The sequence below is a fragment of the Lonchura striata genome, chromosome 3 (genome assembly GCF_046129695.1).
Source record: "Lonchura striata isolate bLonStr1 chromosome 3, bLonStr1.mat, whole genome shotgun sequence".
Taxonomy (NCBI): domain Eukaryota; kingdom Metazoa; phylum Chordata; class Aves; order Passeriformes; family Estrildidae; genus Lonchura; species Lonchura striata.
The window spans coordinates 86124485-86149249 of record NC_134605.1 but is presented as its reverse complement, the minus strand read 5'-3'; the positions used below and the strand labels follow the sequence as shown (position 1 = coordinate 86149249).

Sequence of the window (24765 nt, the reverse complement as noted above, 5' to 3'; positions counted from 1 at the left end):
CTTCTTCAGACTTGCACATTTCTTTGTTGTTGCAATGGCCATTGCTGGATGACAGTCCACTGCTTTTACAACTAGCAAGCAGTGGTATGCAGCAGGAGTGGGTTGGTAGAGCTAAACAGCTGGGGCTGTGGACCTGATATTAATTAAATACATGCTTCAGAGATGATTACTCGAAAAACTGCTTTGGTCCCATGAATCAGATACTTCTAAGCAGCCTGGGTGCCTGAGATAGGCACACCAGGAGCCTAACCCAACACAGCCAGCTTAATTTCATCACTTCTACACAGGGCACGTGCTCTGTGACACCAACAGATGCCCCTATGACACCAATGATATTACAGAATGGGAGCTAAGACTGGTTTCAAAAATACTTCTCCAATTTTAACTAAAATTATGATGTGAATATATCCTGTCAGAGATTCCTCACACAGTGTTTTGGGCTTCTTTTTGTTTTCTGTCACAATATAAAACACATAGTCACCACTGGCTTCTGCATTTAGTTTCTTGGAAATGTAACAATAGTTAAGGAACAAGATTCTTTTTACAAAAGAATATCCAAAATTACTTTGTTATAAGAGCTTGCTAGACTGTAAACAATTCTGAAAAAAAAAAAAAAAAAAACAATAAAAAGTAATATTAGGTGAAGTCATGTCCAAGCATATCTAAGTTTAGCACAAAAATTTTTCATGGCCCCTATGTCAAAATAATCCTCATTCTAACCTGTGCTGCTGAAACTCAAAGACTGCAATAGTGTTAGCACTGCTTGAGGGAAACATTAACAAGTGCATTCTGCCTCTAATACTCCTTCAAAGACCTTGTGAAGGAATTTTCTGTGAAATTGTGAAGTTGATCTGGAAGGGGCAGGAGATGTGCCATACAACCTTAATAAAACCTGAACTACAATTCTAGTCTGGCCAGTGTTTCCAGGTGTAAGTGAAGGGTAAGATTTGCCTCTGAAGTAATAAAATATGATGGAAAGTTACTTCATATGTCAAATGCTAGATGATGAAAGCAAAGAAGACAACAAAAGAGGAGAGGTGGGTTGGTTTGTTTATTAGTTTACATTCTATGTAAACAGAAAGAAAGGATTTTTCACATTCATTCCACAGGAATTATCAGCTCAGTTTTCAGTTATCAGCTCATATTTTTCAGATTTAAAGTAAAAGCAACAGGATTTCCTCAAATCAATAAATATAAAGAAATATATGGAAAGTAAAAAGTGTCTTAAAATTCAACATATTAAGATCCCTTTGACCTATTGGTATCTTATACTACTACATATGTGGACATACATAGCTATTAAAATACAATCAAGTACTAGAGAATTATATAATATTTTGTTCCTGTATTACAGCTTAATGACTGTAAGATGTGCCCTTTCAAAAATGTTTTGGAGTTCAAAAGCTTCAAACCCATTCCACTACTCCCCAGACTCTTTCTGTTTCATATGTAATTCTAAGTTCAATACAGTTCTAAATTCAATACAGTTCAGTTCAGTTCAATTGAAGGTTCAGTTCTAAGTCAATACAGGAATGACTTAGGGGAACAAGACCTTTCCTTGTCTTTGGAAAGAACCCAGTAGACCTGTAATAAACACCTAATCTTCACCAGGGCTGGTGTGAGATTGTGCCTTGCTTGAAAGATGCTGCATAATTCTTAATTCTGCTCTCCCATGAGTCATAATTCCTGTGTTTCCCATGTCACACAATAAAACACTTTACTATAAATGAAAACCTCTAGTAGCTGTCCAGCATAGAATTTTTGTTTTCCATTATTAATTGTCAATTTTAAAGATAATTTAAAAATTTTAAATATGCCATTTACTCAGTAAATAGTAGGAGTTGCAAAATGTGTGTAAGTTCTTTCATGTTTGTGGTTATTTATCTAGCTTAGCCATTTAGCTTAAGGGATATGGTTAATTTTGAAAAGGAGTGAGTTAGCAGTAGGCTAAATAGCTTTTAATGTTTTGCCTACATATATCTATACAGGAAAAAAATTGTCAAAAATGAAGTATAATATACAAGCCTCTTTCATTTTACATGTAGATGCAAGATTTCATTCTGAATTGCACAATATTTTTAAACTGTTAACTATAATTCCTTTCCATTCTTATAGGATAATGAAGAGTAATAAAAAAGAGAGTTCTATGAAATATTTTAATTTATGCACATTTTAGAACCAATTTGGTAAATGAGAAACAGCAAGGCATCTTTTTCAACAACTCCAGGGCAAGTTTGATGCTGTTCATCCTTAGCATTACAATTTAACACTTGATCTCTCCAACTTTCTTGTCATTTTACTGTTTTGTGTATGTACATAATCTAAGTAGTCTTGCTTTTTTTTTTCCCACTGATGCCGTTAGTCATGGCAATGAACTTATCCATGACACTAACGCCATAACATTTTCAACTTTGTTACTATAATTCCAAGTGTATCTGGGTGGAAATGTGCTAAAAATTACCACAGTTAAATTTTTTTCATTTACAACCCTTATTAATGTTTATAGGTAGTTTTTAACAGGTGGTTTCTATGGTACCAAAAATATACAAAGTGTTTCCCAGTCAAGTATCAATTGCTAAATCGTGTCTCTATGATGCATCACTATACACATTAAAATAAGTTGGCAGAATTATGAAAGAACAGATATGAACACCTATGTACAACTCTATTGTTTCTATGAAATGCTTTTTAAATACATTTTCATGACATTTGTCTACCCTTTAAAATAATCTAGAATTAAGATTTTCTTTTAAAGAAAACCTCAAAGGCTTGGTATTTATTTGAGTAAATGGTTTTTCTTAATAAAGCCAAACTTCTAATTATACCTATGCAGATTAATGATAAAAGAGGACAATATGAACATATTACCATCACAAAATTAGTTATACAAACTGCAGTTCCTACCAGGTTATTTGAAAAATCGAATAGTTCTAAAATTGCATTTGCAGCCTGTTCAAAATAGCACTAAAGGATTGTTAAATTGTATTCTTTACATGTGGATTTACAATGTGGGGGTTGAAACTGCTGTGACTATGATCATATCTTGAATTCATTAAAGACTTGATTAAAGAATAATTAGACATCATGGTGAAGACTATTATTATTTAGATTTTTGGATTGTTTTCATCTTCCAATGAAGAGGTGATTTTCCATAATGCCATATTATCCTGCATACCATTATTAATAGTATTTGGTCAAAGGTGTATGTTACAAGAGATTATATTACATGTATTCACACATTACACTGGTTCAACTCACTTCAGAAATTATTTTTCAGTTTCAGCTGTTTTTAGAATGCATCATCTCTTTTTCAACAACAAAGTAAAATCTTCTGGATGCTATGATAAATGGATAGCTGTAACAAAAGGTTAACAAATGTGAGATCCTTTTCATAAATCTCCTGATTTCCATGACATGTAAAAACATGAAAAAATCAATGGGTCAGAGAAAAGGGTCCTTTTTGTGTCCATTTAGCCTAGACTGCCAATCACCAAAGTTCTTTTCAGGGAACCAGTGAACCTGCAAATCTGTTTTTTTTTAGAAAATCAGCAATCATCCTGGATGTTTTTCTGTGTATAGTTTTCCTGCTTTGTGCAATATTGCATTAAAACTGCTTAAATGGCCACCTTCTACTGCTGGTCCTTCTCTAATGAAAGGAACAAGACTGGCTTCAGACAGTGGTGGACTCTATTGCCTGCAGTACAGTTTTAAAACCTCAGTGGAAACATACAGTGCAACTTCAAAGTTCTGAAATGGCAGAATCACAAAATCATTTAGATTGGAGAGACCTCTAATAACATCACATCCAATCTATGACTGATTACCAACTAGCCAACTAGCCCATAGTACTACATGGCATGTTAGCTGTTTCCTGAACACCTCCAGGGATGGTGACTCTACCACCTCCCTGGGCAGACCATTCCATTGTTTAACTACTCTTTCAGTGAAGAAATTTGTCCAGCCTGGCCCTTCCCTGGCTCAGCTTGAGGCTCTGTACTGTCACTTATTGCTTAGGATAAGAGACTAATTTCCTCTCCAGCTACACCCTCCTTTTAGGTAATTGTAGAGAACAATAAGGTCTGCCCAAGCCTTTTCCTTTCATCCTGTATGAACAACCCCAGATCCCTCAGTCACTCCTCACAGGACTCACCCTCTATTCACCAGCTCTATTGTCCTTCTCTGGACTTGCTCCAACCCCTCAATGTTTTTTATGCAGTGAGGGGCCTGGAACTGGACACGGGATTTGTGTTGTCACCAGTGCCATGTACAGAGGGACAATCCCAGCCCATTGTTGCTGGCCAGGACAGGATGTCATTGGTTTTCCTGGCCACTGGGCCACGTTCAGCTGCTCTCAACCAGCACCCTCAGGTCCTTTTCCACCAGGCCTCTTTACAGTCACTCTTGTCCCAGCCTGTAGTGCTGCATGGCATTGTTGTAGCCAAACTGCAGGACTTGTCACTTGGCCTTGTTGAATCTCAGGTCCTCATGCTGTCATGTCCCTGCAGTCAGAATTTCAACAGAAATGATACTGGAGAATTAAAGGATATTGGAAGTCTAGATACTGAAACAGCAAAAGAGAGATGTACAAAACCCAGTGTTTATGGCACCTAGATAAGAAAACTAAGAAGATCTCTGTGATGGTACATGCAGTGTATTAAAGAGAAGAAAATTAAGGAGAATAAATGACAGCCCACACCCTGAACAGGATGAGCAAAGGTATAAAGAGAGACAAAAGGTTCACAAAGGTACAGAGAGAAAGCAAAGCTAATCAAAATGATGCATAAATTTTGAGAGGGTTATGAAAGAATAAAACAATTTACAGAATAAAAAATATATTGAGGTCAACTCCTAAGGGATATAAAAAAAGATATCAAAAACTATCAAGGCTGCCAACATAGGAAAAAGCTGAGAGCCATGGTAATGACTCAGTATGCTCACTACCCTCCATGATATCACAGGAAATCCTGGCCAGGCGACCTCAGTACATGCCTGTTAATCCTTGAATATTGGACAGACTATTTGGGCAAACACATGCTCTACTAGTTATGAGAATGTGCGGATGAGCATGAAATTATAATAAAAACACAATTCCCTCATACAATAACTCATGAGAAACTTGTAGCAAGAAGTCAGCATTATTATCACTTAAAAGGTCTCAAGATGCAAGAAATAAGAAGGTGTAATCCCCTGGAACTAATGGAAATGCAGCAATATTTAACCTGATATTTTGCTACTGACTGCAAGGCCACAACCACAAGATCCCATAAATGAGTGTCTGTGGTGGGTAGATCCTGGCTGGATGCCATGTGCCCACCCAAGTCATTCTTATCATTCCCCTTTCTCAAATGAACTAAGGGAAAAAAATTAAAAGAGCCTCACAGATTGTGATAAGAGTAGGAAGAGATCACTGAGCTGTTACTGCCCAGGCAAAACCAGGACTTGGAGAAATTAATTTATTACCAGTCACATCAGAGCAGGGTAATGAGAAATAAAACCAAGTCTTAAAACACATTCTCCTCACCTGTCCCTTCTTCCCAAGCTCAACTTTGCTCCTGACTTTTCAGGGAATGGGCATTGTGGTCAATTCATAATACATTGTCTCTACCTTACCCTTCTCCTCTGAGAAAGAACTCTTCACACCCTTCACCTCCTGCAGTGTGATGTTTCTCCAATGGGAAACAGTCTATGAACTTCTTCAATATGAGTCCTTTCTGTGGGCTGCAGTTATTCACAAACTGCTCCAGTCTGTGTCCCTTCCACTGGGTGCAGTCCTTCAGGCACAGCCTGTTCCAGTGTGGGTTCACTGCAGGGTCACAAGTCCTGTCCAGCAAAATTACTCCAGCATGGAGTCCTCTTTCCATAGGTGCTGCCAGGAGCCTGCTCCAGCATGGGTTTTCCATGGGGTTACAGGGTCTGTTGGGCATCCATCTGCTCTGGCATGGGGATCTCCACAGGCCACAGGTGGATCTTTGCATCCCTGTGGCCTCCAAGGGCTGCAGGGCACAGCTGCCTCACTATGGGCTGCCCCAGGGCTGCAGGGGAATCTCTGCTCTGGCACCTGGAGCACCTCCTGCCCCTCCCTCTGCACTGACCTTGGGGTCTGCAGAGCTGTTCCTCCCATATATTCTTACTCCTGTCTCTGGCTGTAATTGCTCCCACGCAATAACTTTTTTCCTTGTCTTAAATACATTACCCCAGAAGTGCTAACACCTTTGCTGATGGACTTGACTTTGAACAGAGATGGGTTCATATTGGATCTGGCTGGCATTGGCTCTATTTGACATGAAGGGACCCTCTAGCAGCTTCTCACAGAAGCCACTCCTGTATCTTCCCACTACCAGAGCCTTGCCAACCCACCATATATTGTTTAAAGAAAGCCTAGACTTTTTCCATAGGGAAAGAATAATATCAATATGTAAAAATAGGAAAGAGTAGTTCTTTTCACTGCGTCCAAAAGAATTTGTAAAATTACTCATATGACAGAAAAATCAGACATGGTGCACCGAAAGTTTCATCAACTGACCATATCTGCATGCTATTTTTAAACAGTTTCTTTTTCAGTATTCAAAAGTTCTAGTATTTGGTTTTATTTTCTTATGAATCTATATAAAGTGTTTGGCACTTCAGAACAGCAAGGGCACAAATCGACTATGATTTCTTAAAAGGAACAAATGCTTCGCTACTATTTTAATGTTTTGATTAAGAACTTGTGTTTCTGTGTTATTTATTTAAAGCAAGAAAAACAATAAACACCTGCATATAAATGCCTTTCTGACCCGGAAAAAGCTAATTTTTAATTTTCACAAAACATCTCAAATGAAAATTAAATTAGTATCATATAAATAAGCATTATTCTTATATTTTACATGAACAAGGAATGGAGAATGTCTTACATTTTGACTGTTACTCCTGATACTTGATATCTTCAGACAGCTATGGATAGCCTATGTAAACATATAAAGAAGCAGTAGGACCAGTTTTGTTTCAGATGAAGGGGTCTTACACAATGATCTGTCTAATAGAATTGATGTACTTTTGAGGAGCTCCATAAAGGAGAATGTCAACAATTAAAGGTCTAGCTGCAGTGTTGTAATATGAACAAAAAGACAAATACATGCAAATAAATATTTTTAAGTGAAAAAGGGGGCAAGAATATTATACTCTAGGAGTAAGTCTCATCAACATATTGTGAGAGAGAAAATGCTTCTACAAGCATATCTTTGCCAGTACCTAGGAAAAAAGCACAAAATTCATTTATTTTTCCCTAGATTAAGGAAATAGAGTACATAAATATTGAGATCCAGGAATATGGTCGAATCTTGCATATATTAAAGCTTTCCTGAAATTTAAAAAAAAAAAAAAAGTAATAAAAGTCAAAGGTGGAGGTATTATAGTCAGTTAAACTTACACTGCAATAGAAAAACCAGAATTTCTTCAAGTGGCACAAAGCCGACAGAAATAATAAAAACATTACCTTTATCAGCCATCTGATGGTTTCCTTTATAGAAAGAGATAAGGACAGGAGAGATGTTTGCTGCTTCTAATACTTCATTGATTTCAAGTCACAAAGTATGCTTGTACCAGAGGTACAAGATGTTGTTGACCTCATCCTGCATCTGCAACTTAAACTGGAGTCAAGCAATGGGTGTCTATGGACCTCTTTAATGCATTTCCACTGAAAGTATTTTTTCCTTCAGATAATAGAATGTATGGAGATATGAGCAACTTCACAACAGCATTTTTCTCCCAGACACATGCAGGCAACCAACAAAGTACAACTATCATCTGAACAAAGCACATTTTCCTTCCTTTCTTCTAAAATTACAACCATTCATAATCACAGAGCTGGTAAGTTCAAAATATAAAAGAAATATTACATTATTTAAGCTATCCTTTTCCCAGCTCTAGACAGTGATTTTTTTCCTTTTTTTTGTTTTCATTGAAAAAAATATTTTTGTTTTAAAGTTTCAAGTGTAAGTGACATTACCATGAGAAAATAATTTGTCTTTCAGTCTAAATTTTCATTTTCTTAATTTCCCACTTTCATATTTATTTATAATTTGTGTTGTTATTTAATTTGTGTTGTGTTTTAAAATTTTTTCTATGAATTTACAAGTTGCAGACAAATAAGATGTATTTCTTCACAGCTGCCTTAAAAAAAATCCTGAACCAAATTAGTCAGTTTTGTAACAAAGTATTATTTGGCAAAGCTGTTAAATAGCAATGAACTTAAAACTATACAAAGGACTATTTCTTCAGAGTCAAGGCCTGACTGCTACAAGGCTTAATTTTTACTTTTCTTTGGTTATGAATCAAAACTTTTTGTACCTCTCTGCAAAGACTGTGTGGTTGCAGCAAATGGAGGCTTTATCAATGCATTATGAATTATATATGTTAAGATTTTTCCATTCATCTAGAACCTTCCTTTTCAAAAAACTTGGGGGAAAAATGATGATTTTATTTGATCAGAACATAGCTTATATACAAACTATTGATCCATTACATTCTTTCAGGCTCTGCAAGGCAAGGGAGTCTCTATCATCTGCATTTTCCATGGCAAATTTCTTAAAAAGCACATTATTTGACAAAAGGTAAGTGAATCGCACATAAAAATGTGTCCTTGTGATATCTTCTGAAAGAGGCAGATCTGGAACCAATTTATTGAGTGTAAATTACTGACAATTTTGCTTTGAATAACAAAATGCATCAGAGATTTCTGAGATATGTAGCTATTGGGAGCTGTCTGAGGATTTTTATATATGAGGATTTTTCTATGATTCTTTAACACATCTTTCAACTTAATCAGATACAAAACATGCAAAACCTAGCATTCAGGGAAATTATGTGTATTTGTCACACTTCCTGAAGGACTTTGGGCTCCATGAAGCAATGAATGGATCACACTGAACCATGAATGCAGTTTGTTCATCTGTAACAGAAAAAACATGGATATTTGCCACAAAAATGTTTCAAAATCCCAGAACAATAAATAATTCTAATGGAATTTAGTTTAAGTTATTCACTGAAATTATTAATATTCACTTTATTTTCCAGAACAAAGTAAGATAGCATGAGTTGTGTGTATATGAATAGGACTGTAACAGGCAGAATTGGTAAACTGTACTGCTGAATCATTATGCATTTCCTAATTGTAACAATTCAAAATCTCAGATGAAATATCAAAAGCCTTATGTGCTAAATGCCTGGTAGAAAAAAATATACTGATGGACTTCTTTCATCCTTGTAGCCCACACTGGGCATTGTTTATCACCGATTATAATTATAATCATATGCTGGTAAAAAACCAATTTAATTTAGCAGTACACATATTTTGAAAAAAAATATTGCAAATGTTTTTAAAATAGAATTTAATTGTGAGTATTTGTATGCACTGATTTGAACAAACATAAGAGGCAAGGCAAGAAAACAAAAGAAAAGGAGACATTTAGAACAAAAATAACAACAAAAAACTCTGCAAGATCAGCCCTCAGATGCTGCAAATAAGTAAACCCTGCTAAATAATTATCTGAGTCACTAATTTGTTGAAAAAATATAGCTCTTTTCAACTTGTCAGTGAATCCAACATTACCTCCCTTGGGCAGCCATCAGGTCTTAGCAGGTCAAAAGTACATCATGCAACAAATGAGAAACCAGCCATAATTTTGTAAAGCATACCAAATCCACTTGCTTATTTTGCCAAATTTAACAGTTAACAAAGTTAATCAGGTTTGCACTAAGAAAGAAGTTTTCAAGGGCTTATGTTAAAAGTTAACATGTAACAAACTGAATTGTATCAAATGTATCCTATTTTAAAAACACAAGAGCCTGAAATAACCTCAAAGACTTAAAATTGTTGTCCCTGTTAATTAAAATATGAGATCTAGTTTCTTTAAGAAACTCTCTGGCCTACTGAAAATACAATTATCTTGTTTGTTTTAACTTCGTCACTTCTACGTAGAAATCAAACTATTGGCTGCCCATGGGCAGTGAACACTGAGTAGTATCAGATGAGCAGACCAAGCTCTGTGACCATGCCCAAGGAACTGGAGGAGACCATGAGTAACCTCAGAGATGAGCTGCTAAGAGGAAGGATTGTCAGAGCCCAGCTAAAATCAGAGCTTTAACAAAACAGACACAGAGAAATCCCAGCTGCTGTAGAAATGGGATGGGGAGGTAATGGGGTGGGAACTCTATTTTTCCAGAAATCACACATTTCAAAAAGTAGGATATTTTGTGAATTTGGGGTTAAGTCATGAAACCTGAATTATAAAAATGTGTTATTTATGAATCCTTATATTAATATCACAGGCATTTTATCATATTATTTTGTCTTTTCACCTGGAATAATATTGAGTTCAGGAATTTAAATTGTGCTGCCGCCAGTAGGAAAGAATAATTAAAACTACAGAACTGAAAACTACATTGCTTCTGCAAATTTGTGTGGAGTTCAGAGCTCAACATGGGCCTGGATCCAGAAGCTCTGCCTCTTACACAAGCATGTAATTTCTGCAAAAGTAAGAAATTCATTGCTTCCAGTTACCAATTACTTTGGTACTTATAAGCCTCATGCATCCCTCTTAGACAGGATTTTACCAATGTGAAAGCAGATGTCTTGGCTCTCATCTCCTTCTGATTGCATTGGTAGCCAATTCCTGCTGAGTTTGGAGCCACACCTGCCTTTTTTTTTTTTTTTTTTTTTTTTTTTTCTGCATGCCCAGAAGATAATTCACTATTTGATCAAACCAGGCCAAAATTACTATAAAATTATCCCAAAACAAATTATGTATCAGAGCTTTTTTGTTTTTTATGAAGTAACTATACCATGACACTCTTCTTTCCTTAATTTATGAGACTGAAGTACAGAGGATGGGCTATGCAGTCTTAGATAACCTGTTGTTCATCTCAACTGGTTAAACAATGCCATCCAGGTGGTAAGTAGGGGGCCTCACTCCTGCTCTTAAAACTCTGTGTAATCATAATGACAATGCAGACATCAGAACACCCTAAAAATAGTGCTCACATCTTCAAAAGTGGTTAGGCAACCCTAGTCCTGTCTCCACTCTAAAATAATTAAAATAAGAGCAAGGGGAAAAGGGAAAGAGTTTTATTTTTTACCTGTGAGGTGTAAATATTTTCTTACTCATGTATTCTACCTGCATATTTAATTTAAAAGCTATATATTTTTATGTGTGAGCTGGGCTGTGGGGCAAAGAAAGGACTTAAAACAGTCACAGCTAATTAGAGATCCAGCAAAGTCTTTGTGTGTTGATCACCACACTTGCAACAGTTTGGGGAGAGGCTACAGATTTTTATTACAGCAGTTGAAGAATAGTTAACCATTGATTCAACAGAGAGAAGACTGCTGATTAGGGAACTGTAAAAATATTTGCTGACAGAATTTTTAGATTTTATGGGAAGGACTGAGGTGATTCTTTACTTTTCAAAATCTCATATATGCAGTTGACATATAGCACATATAAATAAGAGCTGTTTTTTAAAGGCTGAATCACATCCTTAAAAAAACTGACAAATTGTGCTTGTATATGTGTTCATAAACACACACACACAAACACATACACCTGTGAAGTCTATGTTTTAGATCCATGTAGAAATTATATATGAATGGACAGATAGATAGATAGATAGATAGATAGATAGATAGATAGATAGATAGATTAGATAGATAGAAAAACAGAGCGGAGAGGAGAGCAGACTGTGGAAAAAGAATTGATCAACTTGGTTTATCATGGTTTATCTCACCTCATTTCAGCCATCTAAAACATAGATCCAAAGTAGCTCACCATAGGCTGCTCCTACGGTGAATGGCCAAAAAAAGGAAGGGAGACATCCAGTTCTAGGACTTGTATGTAAGGGAGACATGGTGAAAAAAGAAGTGTGGGTAGGTGATACCAGACACCCAATTTTGCCTGGAGTTCTCCAGGGTGGTTCCCACCCTCTATATTGCCAGAATCATTTATTATCTAGGTTTCATTGTCATGTTTTCTGAACACACCAAATATTAACCTGTTTAATAAAATTTGCCTTGAAAACTATTATCAGCCATTTATCAGGCTTTTACCTATACAGCAGGACTTTTGCAGGACATTCTCAAATGCTGAACCACTGAACAATGCCTGCGCTATGACAGTGGGTTAAGCTGGCATGCAAGAAGAAAAAATTGTAGTAGTTTTATGACCACTGCCTTAGCAGCTCCTTGTCTCATTGCACACACCTTCAGCCTCTCTACCAGAATGGGCTGCTCCCAGAATGGATGAAGGCCTCCATCTTTCAGCTCCCAGAGCGTTCTCCCTTCATCTTCCTGTCAGCTTGTCTCCCTAAGCAGTTTGTAACAACTGACCTTCAATTTCCTAGAAATCAAAACATATAAGGGTATTTGCTAAGTGTTGTATCGCTTTGAAGACTATCTCTGTCAAACCAAAGTTTGCACCTTGTCAAAACCAGAACCGCTGACACTAAGAAATTGCAATACTGTCCTTCACTTAATGTCTTGGGAATGCTGACAGGGATGGATTGTGCACTTTGTTTACTTATTTATTTATTTTTGCTTATTTTGCACATAGCTTCCTATTAAGTTAATCAGCCAAATACTACAGGGACTGTTCATAATTCACCACAGATATAGAGAAATAGGATTTCAGTGACCAAGGCAAGAATAATATGAAATGTCAACAAAAATGCAATGTCCAAGAAATTTTGATCAGTATTTTAGATTAAACATTAATACATAGTAACTTCATATCTGTCATAACTTTCAGTGTACTTCTAAGCCTCTCATAAAAAGTGAGCTTATAAAAATCCCACTTAACCTCCTCAAAAATCCAATTTTGCAATTCTTTCATTATTATAGATGTTTATTAATAGGGTAACCTGATAGAAAAAATGCTGAGTGACTTTTACCAGTTCTTATCCCCTCAAGTACTACTAATCCCCTCAAATATTGCTATATTTTGTGTCCTACAAAAATCCCTTCTACATCTCACCAGGGGTCATAACAGAGATTCAAAATTATGCAAACTTATATACATAATTAATCATAATCAGTATTTTGAACTGGCTTGTTAATTTATGTTTTTTTGCTAATTTAACTGTGCATTAATTTTGTCATGCAATATTTTCATGGGCTTTCTTAATAACCATGTACCAGATGGTGTTCCCTTAAAACTACCCATTTTAAACCACTTACATTTAATATTTTCAAAGGTAAATTTAGTTATATCAAATTTTACCTTGAAAAATGGCTTGCAAAATATATTAAAGTAGTGCAAATAGATAAATTAGCAAAAAGACATGAGTGAGAGCTCTGCAAAAAAGCTGAGTGTTTGTGTACTTAAACCAAAACTTATCCTTTATGTAGAAGGCAGCAAAGACTTTGATGTCTTATTTGTTTTAACTGTATGCTGTAACTTTCCCATATTCATGGATTTTCATAGTGCATTTTATTTTCCAACTCACTCACTGTTTTCATCTGTTTCAGATCAAATGGCAATCACCTAGTACAGAAGACAAGGACTAGCTGTTCCCTTGTAACAGTTCCTTATGAAGGGCAGGCAATAACAAAACAAAACAAAATTTAAAAAAAAAGCAAAATTTACAATCAAAATCAAGAGTATAGGTTCAGAAAGAAAACAGAAAACAACTCTGATAATGTTAATATTATTCACAATGCTTTCATGCTGAAGGCACTTTAAACTATGCTTAACTTTATGTACCAAACGAATAACTTTATTATGTTGTGAAAAATTACTCCCATGAATAAAATCTAATGTGCATAAAGGTATAAAGAGGTCAGGGTATTCATTTTCTTTCTATTACAGATAATTTTAATTTTCTTGAATGTCATCTATGAACACATCCCAGCTTTTCTGCATCCATTGTCATGGTTCTGCACTAAAAGCACCACAGGTTGTCACTGAAGAATAGAGTAAGAAAAAGGTTCTCTGTTCTCATTTTTATTATTTATTTTATTTTCTCCTTAGTTAACTTGGCAAAGTAATTCGACATCTTTGTGTCTATGGAATATAGTTACTGGAACATCTTTTGAAACACTTCAAACCTATAGTTGAAAAAGGTATACTTATTCAATGTAGTATCATAAATACATTACATGAGAATAGAGTAAAATGGAAAAAAGGAAAAACTATTTAAAAATAAACAGATCCAAGGGTGGTGGGTATAAAATAATGCAAGTTTGCCTCATTTTGCTTCATTCACAGTGTCTGGATGTTTTCTACCTCATGAAATTGAACTTCAGTGATTTGCTTTCACTCCCCATCCCTCATTCCTATGAAAGAGATAATCATAACACAAAATAAAACAGAGAACGAAGTAACATGTACATTGGCAATGGACGTGCCAAACACGGGAACATACAAGATGTGCCAAATACTGGAAAAATAAGGAAAAAGAACATTTAATTCAAATTGAATGGCAGCCCTCAGAGAAAGCGGGTGCATATATTCATTCAAGAAACCTTGTCCATTGTGTTTCATCCCTATCCGTGCATAATCAGGGTTTTATACAGAAGAGTAAATTATCTGGGTTGTCTGTGACTATGTGATGGTATGCTTTAACCACTTCCAAAAGTCAACCCCATAAGGTGTGTTCTATTCAGGCCTCCATGATCAAACCAGCATATCCCAAGCACATCCAGAGCTTAGAAAACAAGGAGTCTTCAGACATTATACCTCTCCCATAAGCTCTCACAGCACACCTGTAAAAACCTGATCTGGGATATATCTGAGAGATCAATTCTGTATCACTGCATGGGAGATGCTGTTTAATTTTGAACCAGCATCTTTGACACCATTTGGAAACAAAGGAAAAGACCTGGGCTTGCAAGTTTTGAGTTTCCCTTCCCACTGTCTTCTAAAGGCCTGTTGGTGGTGATGTCTGAAATCAAAGGTAAGCTTTATCTAGAGACTGTAGATTCATCTCACTTGAGCTCTGGAATACTAGTTCACTCTCTACTCTTACACCTTTCATGACTAAGACACACTAAAATCTCCTGTGGTTACCTTCATTTAAATAAAGACTAGAAAGCTGCTCAATTTACAGACACCCAGAGACACACCACAGGCCATGCAGAGGAAATAGTGATGAGGCAGAAAGTCCTTTACTGGACTGGTCATGTGAATGAAGTGTGTGTCCATATATGGTCTTAGATATGCAGGAAGCAAAAGATTTAAATGAAGGCCTTCCTTCATGGTGTCAGTTTAGGAGACAGTATTGTATATTGGGTTTTTTTTTCCAAGGGTATTCAAATACAGTACAGTAAAATACCTTCACTGTGACTCATAGAGCTCATGGCCAAAGAACTAAGGGCTACTGGGATCGAGTGTTCAGCTTCTCAGTGCCCTATGATTCTTCACAGCAGCTGCTCAAGGCATTATGCAGAGGGCTCCACCAACTCATCCAGCTTCAACTCTGGAGCACTGACTGCTAAGTCAGCAGGAAGATGAAGATTGAAAGAAAGTCAGCATAATCAAAAGACAGGTTTCTCACTAGGAACCCCTTGAATTAATCTGTAGAACTGGTGTATCACCCTAAGGTTATAGAAAACCAACCAAAGATGAAATAACTAATCTGCTCCTGAAGGTAATGCTGCAAACCAAGACAGGATTTGTCCATTCAGATTTTTTACACAAAAAGAAAACTTCACAGAGTTGCCTTAAACTTTCTTTAGGAAAAAACACAAGCAAACAATTAAAATCTTTCCCCTGTGCTTAAAGATAATTTTTTGAATTTGTGGATTTTACCTCACAGTGTGTCCTGTAGCTTTGTTCCTCACCTATTATAGGGCTGGGCCTCTGAAAAGTTCACTCTGACATTGGTCCAAGACAAATCTGTAAAAGTGCATATCGGGAATGTTTACCTGAGGCAGAATGCAATCCACATCCACCTACTAATTAATACAGGGTGTTGAAGACTAACTATGGTACTGTTCAGTCCAAAGACAATTCTTGTTAATTCCCATTCCTTTGAATGAGACAGAGTGAAAAATCTGACAGGGCAGAAATCCATTTGGATTTAGGTGAAATGTACTGCTTTGAGCTTGATAACATAAGTGAAATATGCTGTTTAGTCTAGTAACTGCAGCACTAGCAAAGTCATCTTACACGGAAGACACATAAAGCTGAAAGTCAAGAATATTTTTTTTTCCCTCCATGCCATAGAATCATAAACAATGGAAACATTCAGGGTGGAAAAGTATGGAACAAGAACCTGGCCATTGTCCTGGAAGATGGCCTGGTTGATTTGCTGAATGGGAAGGGAAAGAGGGGCCAATAAACAAAATCCTGGTGCTGCAGAGTTTTCTATAAGATCCTCTTTTTGCTGTACATAGAAGGTACATGGGTATCTTTGGCACTGCATTCAAAAATGCTAAAGAGAGGAACATTGTTATAAGACAGGGCATCTGCAGTTGCAGGGAATACTTAAGAAGTCAAACAGTGCTGTGATCAGAGTAGGGTAAATATTTAGTAGTTGCCAAGACTGTTAATCCAGTGCTTTCCAGATAATTTAATTTTACGTAAGTATAGGAAATTCTTTAAAAATGTTTGTGTGTTCATCAGTGCATTATAAGCTGTTGCTATAAAATACACTACAACAATTTCCTTTAGTTTTATTTCTGACTAAAGACACCTGTGCTGTTTAGCCTTGTATGTCTTCAAGTCAAACGGTGAAGGACAATAATTAGAATTTTGTGTCATGGGCTGAATGTGCAATGTTCTCAATGGCAAAATGCTGCTGTAAGAAAAATAACTCTGACATACCTGCTTAGGTGAAATATCTCTGAACTACTTCATTTCCCTTCTCATTTCATGCAATTGTGCCTGTTTCCCTCTTCACTTATTTCTCCATCTGATTTGTCAGGAAACATAAAAACTGTGTATGTTTCACAGTCATCTTGTTACTCCAAACTCTCAGATTTTACATTTATGCTCACCTTATTACCAACCAGCTGGAATAAAAAGCAAGTAAGCAAGTGTTTTAACTTAAAACACAGTAAGTTAAGATAAAAATGGGGAAAATGCTTTCCTTAAAATGAAAAAGAAAGTCGTTGACCTGTTGGATTGACTCCATAGGAGAGACACTAAGTTTATGACAGGACTGGAATACCATTCTTATAAGGAAAGGCTGAGAGAGCTGGGGTTGTCATGGAGAAAAAAAGGCTTTGGGGAGACCTTATTGCAGTTTTCCAGTACCTTGAGGGGGCTTGAAAAAGAGGGAGTGACTTTTATACAGCAGATAGTGACATGACAAGGGGCAATAGTTCTAAACTGTAAGAGGGCAGGTTTAGATTAGATGTTAGGAAGAAACTCTTTACTCAGAGGGGGTGAGGCATTGGAACTGGTTGATTAGAGAAGTTCTGGACTCCCCATCCCTGGAAGTATTCAAGCCCAGGCTAAACAGGTCTTTGAGTAACCTGGTCTGGTGGAAGGTTCACCTAATAGTAGAAGAATTAGCGATTTTATTGTTTAAAAATGCATGTGATTAATAACTGAGCTTTACAATTTTTTTAATTTTGAGCCAATAGCAACAGATCAGATTTCTTACATGTTAAAATAAACTTGCCTCTATTCCTCTTTCTTTGTATCAACTACAATTTTAAACTCTTCTAATTAATATCCTGTGTCCAAAAATACAACAGGGAGAAAAATCCACATGAACATTTTAAAAATATGTTTTCACAAGAGACATGGTTTCTATATTAAAACCACAGAGGTAGTAGAACTTCAGTGCAAAAGTTCAACTTCATAATTAATGCCAGTTGGTAACTCACAAGACATGCCACCTACATCTTTATTTCAAAGTGCTCAGCAGCAGTTACTGTATTAAAGTTAACTGCTCAATGGCGTTTTCCATAATAAAGATCAGAATGAAGAAAATGTACATATTCAGATCCATAGAGTTAATTAATCAATAATCAATTTAGACAAGTACTCATTAATGTATCACAAACCAAACCTTTTAAACAACAACAACAACAAAAAAAAATTATGATGAAGTTCTATCAGTTACATTTAAAGTGTGAGGATTATTACTAATTATTGAATACATAGTTAACGAGCCTGACCTTTGCAGACTGTGCCCCTTGTTCTGCTCTCAAGTGTACATTTCCAACTGTGGCCATGTACGTGAGTGCAGAGTTTTATTATATCCCATATCTATATTTAAATTTCATTCTAGCATGGTAAAAATCACTTCTACACCACTTCTTAAGTTTTAACAAGACATATCCCTGGCCTCAAAGGGTTCATAGCTTTAAAGAAACTTGTTAAGACATGTTGGAAGACAAAAACTCAAGAAAGGAGACAAAGGCAGAAGAGCACTGTATTAAGGAAGACAAGCAGAGAGAAGGAGAACCTAGAATATCATCTCTGCTTTAAACAGAACAGCAGTCAAAAAAAAAACCAACAAAACATTGACTCCTGCAAGTCCTTCTACAGCACCAGTTGGTAGGGTAGGTATCAGAACCCTTCACATGAACTGGTATGTGAATTCCTGACTTTAAATGTGACACATACCTCCTGAATTCAGTAGTGTTTTTGAAGACCTTAAATCATAAAAATTCCTTCTCCCAGGTATGTGGCCAATGGCCAGTTACAATACTTTTGAGTTTTGGTAATTTACAAGCAGGACTGCAGTAGCAAATTGTTTCCAGGCATGGAGGATCCCAGAGCACAGACTGGACTGTCTGTAGGTTCCAAGCCTGTGGCTGGCAGCAGCTAGGTACAGGAACGAGGAGGTGGTTTTCAGCCATGTACCATTGCCATGCTGGAGGAGCAGGGCTGCAAGCACTCCAGCAACACAGAGATCCTGCCTGAGCATCAGCACTCCCCTGGGTTTCTGCCAGGCATAAAGCTGGCATGCAGCACCCTGCCTACATCTGTCTCCTTCCTGGGGGCAGGAGGAGTCAGAACACAGCCTACCCTTAGACATGCAGACATGCATCTTGCAGGAAGGTATGAGAGTGTGACCTCACTGCTGCAGTGATGCCTTAGTCCAACTTAGTGTGGGGTCACTGGTGGGAAGTGAAGATGGAAACAGGGTCAGAAAAACTATATGCTGCTTGAGGAAAAAGACATGGAGACAGATGTGGACATTCTTACGATTGCTTACTAGGACTTGGGAGGATATGTCCTCACCCCCAGACTGAAAGGACTGGATCTTGCATCAGAGACCTTCCTTGATGGGTTCAAAGGCATAACTTAAGTGCGTCTTGTTACAAATAGTAAGTCTCTAGCAGAGAAACTTTATAAAAGGTCTGACTTCCATTCAAATTAGACACAAAAGCAGATTTAGGGAAAGGGATACCCAAAGAAACTGGGAAGTCAAACAGAGAATTAACTTTACCAGCCCACTATGAGAGATAGCAGAAATAAGGTTTATCTCACACAGCTTCAGACATTTACATCAGAACAGGGAAAATAAAAGCTATCAGGATGTGAATCAGCCAACTTACTTCTAAAATCCACAGCAAGATTCAATGGAACACATTATTAGAATAATTTGTTTCTATTTGTTGACCATACCAGGGGAATAAGCAGCCTCTATACATATCTGCATTTAAGATGTCATCCATCTATCTGCATTTTAGCAGTCCATCCAAAATTGCGTAGATGGATTCCAATGCATATGATTTCAATGATTCCAATCCCATTAATGAGACAGTTTTCTGTGGAATGGTGGGGAAAAAAGCACTGAGAAATACTTCCATCTTGCAGGAACTGTCAAGGAAGGAATGTTGTTCTTCACTGTCAGATATTCTTGGTAACTTAAGAAAGTTCCTGTTTAAATAAGCAATATCCTAGAACTTTTATCTGTATTTCCAATAGCTGAAACAATACTTTGTGAATCAAATTCAAAGAGCAACAATAGATGATAAAATTATAATATGTAAAATAGTGTAACAATATTGATGCTCATAGGAAGCCAGTAGCACAGGAACAAGAGAAGCACGAGAAGAAATACTGAATATATAGAAGAGAAAAAAGATATAGACATACATGGTTGAGAGAGAAAAATGAGTGCAAGAACTATATAAGAAAAAAGATTAGGCAAGGCTGCATAAATGGGATGAAAGTATTGTATTAAATATATGAAGAGAGAAGACAGAGGAGGCATATAAAAGACAGGAAGGAAAGAAATTAGAACAGCTTCTTGTCAGTATATTTGAATATCATGTTTTAGTAGTTTCATCACTAAATATTTCTCAGTCTCTTTCTCTCACATATTTAAGATAGGTATAAAATAGACATATGTTCATATCTAAGCATTTCACTGGAAACAGGCTACTGTTTTTCTTTAACCGTGTGTCACTTTTTAATATACAGCACAGTGTAGTGTTTGAAACTACAGCCATTTGTTGGATTCCCTTCTGCAAGGTAATCTACTTATTATTAAAAGCCTGGTATTTAATATACAAAATATAAAGCACAGTCAAAAATAAAATATTAATAAACAAAAAATAAGTTTATGAATAATCACATTATAAATACCTTTACCAAACGTTTTTGAAGCTGAGTCGCTCTGTGTGAAGGTGACACCCTCTAAAATTAATTAAATGTATAGTTAAGGCAGTTTTAAGGAACCTATACTGAGACATCCATTCACTACTTGATTCAAGCACAAAAACGACTTTATCAATTATGACTCTCAGGACCAGAATCCATACTGATTAATTCACCATAGATCTGCTGACTTCAGTGACACTACTTACATTTACTGTGATAACAGTCAGCAATGTTCAGCAAGAACAGAACAATAAATCATTCACCAGAAATTTTTAGTTATATCACTTTAATAAAAGGTCTAGGATTCACTGGTTAACAAGAGTGAAATAACAGATTCAAGTGTTCATACAGGAAGGGAGAAAGGCAGAAGAGAGAAAGGCAAATGAGAAAAAGAAAGAGAGGAATAAAGGAGGAAAATATTTCAGTGCAATCAGACACTATTTGGCAAGAGAGGACTGAGAATATTGCCAGAATTTATGAAAGACAAAAACCTATGGCTCTTAGCAGAAGGTCTAATACATTTGGAATAGATGCCCTATACTGTGTTTGGGTTAATTCCTTTTATTTATTGGCCTTTTTGGATTCAGTGATAGATAGCTATATAAATTAGTACATCTCTGTAATTTCCTTTCACTCACTCACCCACAGTCATTAATCTTTCAAAACAACAACATAAACCTACCCTCCAAATACTCCTTCCTTGTGCCTGACAAATTGGGAACTACTTTTCTTGCAATCTCTCATATTTTGTATAGTGTTGTCAAAATGTGTCTCTTCAGAATGATGACAACCACATGTAGCTCCTAATAGTAATACCCCACATTTTCACAGAATATTTCAGTAATATAAATGTGTTTTTCTCCTCTCACTCCAGTTTGATCCCAGAGCACATATCAAGAGCATGATTCCATTCTCACATGTTTTACACTGATATCAGGCCATGGATATGAGCTGAGCTACTGCCAACATACAACCCTCTAACTCAGTAAACTTAGCTATTCCTCTAAAATTCCATGCTGGAAGACTAATACAGTGACCTGAAACACATATTTTAAAACATCCAAAAAGCTGCATTTCTTAAAATTTGAATGATACATTCACATGTGTTTTCCTCAAGCAGTTGAGCTTCACAGCACCTCCTTGCAGAAGTGTGGGCCATGAACCCCTTATTGACACTTGTATGAGAAGCCCTCACCACATCAGTAAGCAGCATTTGTCATTCATATCTTTGGCTGTTGTGGAGCCTTCCCGTTCTGAGGAGGCTGTAATCTGATTTCAAAATTCCTCCCATGCTGTCAGAATCTGTGGTATTTAAATGATCCCAACATTGTAGAAAGTCTCTGTCTTTCAATCCCGCTGCCAAAGAACTCATAATTCGTCTGTGCTGGTTTTCAAGGTTGTTTATTCCTGCTTATCTCTAACATGTTCTGCTGCCCTGCCGCAGGTCTGTCCTGCAGGGCAGCGTGTGGGGCTCTCCCCTCAGTGGGATGTTACAAACATTATATACCAGAAACTACGTGTGCTATATTTACAATAATGTGCCAATATCTATCACCTACGTTGAACAGTGTGTCCCCAGTCTAAACCAATAGAAAAATGCCAACACTACAGTGAAACATGGAGAGCATGAAGAAGAGAAAGGACAAGGCACGCCCAACTTCCTCCATCTTGTTCCCTTTGAACCCCTTCTCTAGAATCCTAAAATTCTACTTTTGCACCCATGCCACACTCATTATTACTTATATCAAACACTCAGAGCTTGTAATTCATCCTGTAAGATTGAAAACTCTTTTCCATGGACAGAGATCACAGACAGTGTCTCTTGGGGCTCTGTCCAGGGGGGTTCCTGACCCCCTGCCAGGGTCCCAGGCCTTCCAGGGCAGCCAGAGGGATGCCCTGGATTCCCACACCATGGGACACCTGATATAAAACCCCACAGCCCTGGGTCTGCTCCCTCTCTCTCCTCTCTGCTCTCAGCTTGGGGCTCTCTGGGCTCTGCTGAGGCTCCCAGGCTTCTGCCCCCCTGCTGCCCCCAGAACAGGGTTGGGGGCAGGGGAATAAAATGAACTCCCCTGCTAAACAACAGAGACTTGTCTGTTCTCCCTGTCACTGTTGGACCCTCCCTGAATCACGATCATCACTGTAGCCACACGCTGCTATAGGCTGTTACTGTCTGATGCTTCCTTTTTTTCAGATATTTTAATAATTTTTACAATACAATGTCAAAAAAAAAAAAAAACAAAAACAACCTGAGTGTTTCAGTAAAAAAAGTGTGTTTGACATATACATACACTTTTAAACAGACTACTTCAAAGAAACAATTTACTCTGGATGCCCACCATGCAGCTAAGGAAATGATTTGGTTAAGAGAGCACTTTTTTTTCTCCTCCCAAGTACTCTCTTCCAAAATTATAAAGTATATATTTTATCCCAATTCTAAAAAATTTGTTTAGCTTAAGATAAGCCTTGCCCATCCAATCAAATTTTAGATACTAGACAATTTTAGAATAGGACATAGCTTCTTCCTCCTTTAAGACATGAGGAATTGCAGATAATATGTTTACAAAACGAATTGTGTTTAGATAGAGAAAAAAGACCTTGAGAATTTTGTCCCTAGGTCTCAGCTTGATCTGAATCTGGACTATATCCTCAAATTTTTAAAGATGAGCACTCACTTGAGGCAATTATGGGTGCTCAGCCAAAGTTTTAAAACTGAAATAGATGTCTTTACATTCTGAAAAATAATGTTCAGTCCTCGCTTCCAAATTTCAACCATTTCAGGATCTCTAGAAAAAAAAATCTCAGATTTTCACCCCTGAAAATCTACCTCTCCAGTCACTATCAAAATATCCAAAAAGAGTGAAGATCAAAATGGTTGTACTACCCTAAAGTTTTATTCAGCCCCATATTCCATTTCAGTAGTGACTATAAATGCTGAAGGAGGCTTAAGATTCTCCCCTAATACATTCCCAACTTCTAATTATTTTCAGCACAGGGGAATTCCTGAAGTGGATCTGATTTTGCACACTTATTGACAACCCCCACCATCATTGAATTTCTCCTTCATATGCTTGTCCAGTTTGTCCCTGAGTCCACAAAAAATTGTATTTTATTTTTTATTATTTACAACATCCTTGGCAAGGAGTTTCAAAGGTCAGTTACTTGCTTCATGAGCAACTCTTCTGTTTTGAGCATGACTCCTTCCAGCTTTCTATGATGCCTGCTATTCTTTTGCTGGACAGCAAATTATCAATCCGGCCTATCTTTCTTTGCCAATCTTGACTCTGTAGTACCATAGTCTCATAATATGTCCCTTTCTATTTCCCAGGGTGAAGCTTCAACTAATCTTTGAATGATCTTTTCATAAAAATACTGGGTATTTGAAAAAATATCATCTGTAAAAAATATCATCTGTAAAAACTCATCGTATTAATTTATTTTTTTCTAAAAATGTAAACATTTGGATCAAAAAGTATGCAGGGGAGGACTGTGCTGAAACTTATATTCCTATTCTTTAGTACAGAATTTGGAAGGCTTAGCTAGGATGCAGCTTTTTGTTACATTAATTTTTTTGGGGAATAGCTATGTGCCTCAGAAAGACATAATTCTTAGTGAGGGGCAACATAAAGCCCCAGATAACTGGGAATATTGCTACAAAGGATATACTTGAAACCTCCCAAAAATTAATTTCAAACTATCACTTCTGGATGCACAGGATACACAGTTCTGATTCCTCTCAAATCAAGCTCACAGAAACTTTATTTTAAAGATACAGGCAGGCCATACTTGGTCAGCAGCAATAAAGCAGTAATGGTGCCACCAACTATTTGTACTTCCCCTCACCAGAACCAAAGACATAAGAGAATAAAGAGCCACTTGGATTCTGATCCTAGTTTAAAAAATTCTTTCTGTGTTTCATGCTGAATAGACATTGTGGACTGGGTGTCCCTGAATGAGGCTTAAGAGGAATAACAAAAGCTGTTGTTAGCCTTAAACAAATGCTGCTGTCCTTTTTGCTGGCTTAGAAAGTTATAACAAGGAAAAACCTCAGGTTTCAAACTCTCAAAAAATGAATTGTAACCCAAGATTTCCACTAAGAACTTATTAAACAAGATTCTGGATGGGTATCTTCATCAACATCTTAAAACACATCACAACTGAACTTGTTAGGGGACAAGCAGCATAATTTGTGCATTCCTATGCTAGTTCTGATTGGAGTAGAGCTAAT

The 24765-nt window shown here is 36.8% G+C and overlaps 1 long non-coding RNA gene across 1 annotated transcript in view; it reads right to left on the bottom strand.

The window, feature by feature from the left end:
• Positions 1-1032: 1032 nt before the first annotated feature.
• LOC110470486 (uncharacterized) overlaps positions 1033-24765 on the bottom strand; it is a 33129-nt gene continuing 9396 nt past the window's right edge. The window contains exon 2 of the long non-coding RNA XR_002465423.3: positions 1033-4499. This is a non-coding gene — a long non-coding RNA (uncharacterized LOC110470486). The remainder of the gene's footprint in view (positions 4500-24765) is intronic.